Source organism: Malania oleifera, chromosome 6 (assembly GCF_029873635.1).
Source record: "Malania oleifera isolate guangnan ecotype guangnan chromosome 6, ASM2987363v1, whole genome shotgun sequence".
NCBI classification, from domain to species: Eukaryota; Viridiplantae; Streptophyta; class Magnoliopsida; order Santalales; family Ximeniaceae; genus Malania; species Malania oleifera.
In genome coordinates this window covers 13,993,544-13,999,543 of record NC_080422.1, presented here as the reverse complement: position 1 = coordinate 13,999,543, position 6,000 = coordinate 13,993,544, and positions in this window count along the sequence as shown.

Genomic DNA, 6,000 nt, shown 5'->3' with positions numbered 1-6,000 from the left:
TATATACAAAAGACACAGATTAAGTCACATGGAGAAGGATGTGGCTCCAGCCCCTACCTAGGGTGGGTTTGTATATACGGGTTCTTTATGGCTCTATCCTAGTTAGGGAAAATTATAAACAAGTATGTGTGAGTAGGCTCTAACCCCTATTGACAATAGGTTCCCAGATTGAACTTCAATCCTCCCCTATAGGGGTCCAGATAAAGCCCACACTGAGCGGAGTGGTTCGCGGGTCCCATCAAGCTCTACCACAAAGGAACTGACGCTATTACACTCTTATTTAATCCTAGTAAGGAAAGTCCGGGTATAGAGCGTGTAAGTGTGTGAATCCAAGTTTAGCTTAATCCCGCTACACCCACATGCATGTCATATGGTTATTCACAATTAATCACATGTTTATTCAAACAACAAAGGAAATAAAGTGTTTACGACCAATCACATGCTTATTCAAAATATGAAAACAAGATATTTACAATTAACACAATTAATCTAAAAAGTTGGAAATAAAATAATTACAATCAACATTCTTATCTAAAAATTTTGGAAAGAAGATATTTATAATTAATATTCTTATCTAAGAATTTGGGAAAAAAAAAATATTTACAATTAATATTCTTATCTAAAAATTTGGAAAGAAAATATTTACAATTAATTCACAAACTGAGGAGCAACTAAAAGATTTATTAAATTTGAACTCGAGATAATTTCTAATTAATTATTGACTCGACTCTCTATGGTCCCCAGCGGAGTCACCAAGCTATTGCGATGTCCCGGAGCGCGTGCCCCCTAGGGTCGGTGAAATAAAAATTATTTTAGATTTTTCATAAAAAAACAGGAATGAAGTCGCCACTAATCTTTTAGTGTGGTTAGAACACTTAATTAATACCTAATTAAGGGTAGAATTGGTCTGCGTTACCAAAGCTGGGATCGGGAGTTCAGTCACACGAGAGGAAAGTACGAGCACTCCCTACGCGCCCGTTCTTACGAACGGTACCTAATTAATTATGAAATTATCTCGAAGTAAATTTGAAAAGCCTGTTATGTTACTCCTTTTGTTAATTTACAAAATATATGAGTAAAAAAATTAATCCCAAAAATATACATAATATATATTCCCTTAGAACTAAAGGTACGTGAAGTCCGAAAGCTCGTACCCCTTTTTATTGCAATCATAGGGAAAAAAATCAAGAAAATATTTTAGACAAATACACTCCCAAATTTTGAAACCATATGGAATTTTTAGTATGAAAATACTAGTATATGAGGTTTCAATACGTGATAATAGGATAATAAACTAAGATATTAAGCTACCATAATACACACAATAATTATAAGAATACATATCTACTACAATATTACAAATACCAAAATAAGTAATAAAATACCATATACCATATATATTAAGATACTAAATATATTATAAAAAAAGTAATACCATAAATATTAGAATACTAAAAAAAAATATACACTAAATAATAAATATAATCATAATAATAATGTATAATATAGAATGAAATACTAAAAATGACGTAATATTAAAACATAACCATATTCTTAATATAAACATATAATCTAATAATAATAATAAATATAACAACGTACTTAATAAGACAGTATACTCATATACATCATGTAGCTATATAACAAGATACACTATAAGAATATTCGCTATAACAATAATAATATAATAATACGACAGTATAATAATATAATAATATATTAATATATATATATATATATATATATATATATATATAAACATATACAATAATGATAATAATAACTTGCTTCTAACGATGATAATGATAATAAGGGTAAGATACATAACGTAATAGTTACCTTAATATTAACACACGATACAAATATGGAAGCCACTACCAAGATTAAGGGAACAATTCAAACTTATGATCAAAACATGGAAACTAACTAACTCTAAATTTAGTGAGTCATTATACAAGGGTAAGCGAACAGTGAAACTATGGAAATAATTTAAAGCTAATACTAATGTGTAAATATTTGATATGACCTTTAAATGGGATACTATGGAAATAAATCAAATCAAAATTGATGTACAACCCTAAAAATTACCAATGCTACATATGAAATATGAATAATAATAACCCTACATGTGAATGTTAATTATGACAAAAACCCTAAATTCTAACATTTGATATACCCTAATGTGAACATTACGTATAACATGCCATAAAAAGCCCTAAATATATAAATATCAAATAATAACACCCTTAAGTAAATAAGTACAATACTAACGATTATTCTAAATAAATAAATATTATACATGCAATAATAACAAAAACGACCCTAAATATGATAATTGAACATTAAAATAGTTATAACAATAATAAAAACCTGCAATATGAATACTAGTCATATAACCACCAATTATTAAGGATCTTACAATAATAATATTAATAATTCAACGAATACAAAAGGTTAAACTTTAAATATCAAAACAAATTTCAACTATAAAAAATTCCACAACAATAATAATAAAACAATTAACCTATATACCAAATACACAAAAAAATAAAAAATAAAAAATTTACCATGAATATTAAATATAAAAACCCTGCAAGATGAATGGTAATCATTTTATATATATATATAATAAATACAACCTAAGCAGGGATAACCTACCAACATTAGATTAAATGAAAACAAGAAAATAATCAAAATAGGAAAGAGAAACAAAGGGAAAAAAAAAACTATACGAGCACGTGTGTGTGTGCAAGGACTCACAGCCGGGGGTATTGCCGTGGGGAGCTCACCAAAGCGCCGGGAGGGATAGCCGGAGACCTTGGGTGGAACCAGCTGCGTGGCCGGAGATGAGCTTTGCCGGAGGAAGGGTCGGCTAGGGGAAACCTGTTGCGGCCGCCAATTGAGTTGGATGTGAGGATACTACGGGATCTCGCCGGGAACAGGGGTGTGCCGTGGTGCTGGTGTGATTTTGGAGACAATGGCCGCCTGTTCTTTCCGGCGGCGTGTCTGTTGGAGTTGCAGACGGGAGGGGCTGCTGGTCTTCTCTTGTTCTGCGTGGAGATAGAGATTGGAGGCTGGTGCTCGGTGGTTACTGGAGGCAAGCTGGCCGTGAAGAGGGGCTGTTGATGGCTTGTTGGGTTCGGCCTTGCTGGGAAGAGGAGCTCACCGGGGCTGGTGTTTGCTCTTCTGTTGCATGTGACTGCTATGTCGGTGTGGGAGAGCCGTGAGGGCTGGAGCAGGGAAGGGTGGTTGGCAGTGAGAAAAATTGGGAGAGTAGGGAGCTGGAGAATGGGTGGGTGCTGGTTTGGAAGGAAGAGAAGAAGATGGTGTCAGTTGGGAGAGCAAGAAAACGAGAGGGAGAGAATAAGAGAGAGCTATGGGCGTGGAGAGCTTTTTTGTTTTTTCTTTGGTCTCTTTTTGAATGCTCCGCCCCCGCCTTCAGCCGTGTGTTTACCTTCCTATTTATAAATAAAAAAGAAAACAAACCCTAAAACCCTAAGCTCCCCCTCTTTTTTATTTTTTTTTTTATTTTCTTTCTATTTTCTTGCCAACATAAAGCCCTAATAAATAAATAAATAAAAATAAAAACAAAGACTCGATCTAAAAATTCCAGAACACAATTAAAATTTTGAAAGGCTCAATCTAAAATGTCCAGACTCAATTTAAAAAATATAGCGACCCTAAAAATAAAAGATTCAAATTTTAAAAATGTTGGGATTCAATTTAAAATAGTCAGACTCAACTAAAACACTCAAACTCAATGTAAAAACAACTCGAGATTCTTTTAAAATGCACCGAGACTCAATCGGATTCTTCCATTCCTAGGAACACAAGGTCAACTTTTTAGTACGCCGGATCTTCCCAGAACGACCTGATTAAAATTGGGGTGTCTACAAGCATTTTTCCATAAGAACTATGTATACAATCCTGATTGAATTATGCAGTTCAGTATACACATCATTTCAGCAAAATTTCATCCAACACAAGCAATTCAGTATGTTCACCTAGACAAGCAGTTAAATTAAGTAATCACTATCAAAGATTAAACAACGATTAAGCACAACGAATCCTGCAAAAAGTTGTGCTTCATTACATAGTCTTTCAAGACATAAATAAGTAAACACGCAAGTGTCAAGTGTGTTTAGCCAACTAACAACAATACAAATTTCTTTTGCCCCAAAACAAAGCAGCCATACAAAAAGTGTTTCGTTTCCTTTTTGCAAACTTTCAAATGCAATTTCTTCTCCCTCTTTGCCATTATAAAAAAGAAGGGACTCCTACTGTTGGCAACGCAAATGGTCAAGGATGTTGGCAAGTTGAGCGTCGAGGGAATCAAAATGAGCATGATTTCTTTGATCCATTTGTGCCCTGGCCAACTGAATCCCATCCAGGTGCTCTTTGATAGGATCAACTGGCTAATCCTCGGCTGCCACGTCCTCTTCCATAGCGGCTTCCATTTCATCTACTAGTTGCCTACCTAGCTCTTCAAGTTTCATCCAAGTATTGGTCTGCTCATCCTTCACAAAGTGCATATGATGAAGAGTGGCCTTTGTATATAAATCATACTCAGTGGGTACCACACTAGGTATTCCAGTGTGAGCAATATCAAAATGATCGAAGAATTTGTTAAGCATTCAACCATATGGAAAACACCCTCTTTGCTTTTTTAAGTTTTCTTCCATATGTTGAATAATGATCATCAGCAAATAGATTCCCTTGCCATTCTGCAGGAAAAACATAGCGAATATATCTCCCAGAGTTACCCAGTTTTGCTCGCCCTTTCGCAGCGAGAGATTATATGTAATCATATGGTGTAGCACCCTAAATTCAACCGTTAAGTCTTTGGGTTTGGGTTTTGCCACTTTTGGAATATCAGGGTTTCCTGTCACCAGTTTCAATGCCTCATGGGGATTAAACCAGTCGTAGCACGTAGGCCACATTGCCTTAGGAAGGCTTTGGACAGGGTAAAATTCACACGACAATACCTTAGAAAAAAGCTGATTAGTTAACCGAATTGGAATTTTTCTAACATAGCGGGGAAATTTTCTTCAAGAAATTTTGAAAGAACTATCTTACTGTGAACGATAGTCCGCTTTGAGATGTCATTTCTGTAGCGGAATGCAGCTTCTAAGGACACAAATCTCCTGTCTGTATCTTTGGCCCTTTTCGTGGTTGCTCGAAGGTAGGGTTTGGAGAAGGACCCTCGCCGGTCTCAGTTTATCAGGAAGAGTCAACGAGTCTTTTCTTGGAGCGTGGTGCCATGGAATCCTCAAGGCTTTAGGGTTTGAAGGGATGAAATGGTTCCAACACAAAGGGATCGGAGAAGAGGTTTCGTGAATGGAGAGAGAGGAGTTAGGGCTCGAAAGAGAGTTTGGGGCTTCAAAAAATGAAGGTATGTTCGCTGCATTCTAAATTTAATCTCTAGGAATGGTCGATGAATGACGTACGCAAGTCAACAAGTTTCTCTTTATAAATCGTCGACGATAGCCTCTGGCTCGTCGACGAGTGCAGTTGAAACTACAACTTTGTGATTTCAGGTTTTGAGTCATTTAAGAAAAAAAATGATTGGGAGTTTTAACATAAATCCTTTGGAGTGCACATACCCAACTCATGTATAATTTTACTAAATCTTTCTTTGTTTAGGGGTTTAGTCAAAATATCGGCTAATTGATTTTCATTATTTACATATACTAATTCAATGTCCCCCTTTTGTACATGGTCTCGAATAAAATGGTGCCAGATTTCAATATGCTTAGCCCTAGAATGCAAGCACGGGTTCTTCGAGATGTTGATGGTACTGGTATTTTCACAATGAATTGGTGTACCCTTTATCAAAATTTTAAAGTCCTCGAGTTGCTGCTTCATATATAATGCTTGAGCGCAACAACTACTAGCAAGGAGTGAGCATAATTTGGTAAAAACCGAATTAACCGGATTAACCGGCCAAAATTGGCCTGTTCGGTTCAGGTAAAAAATCCGGTTCGGTCGGTTTAGTTAAAA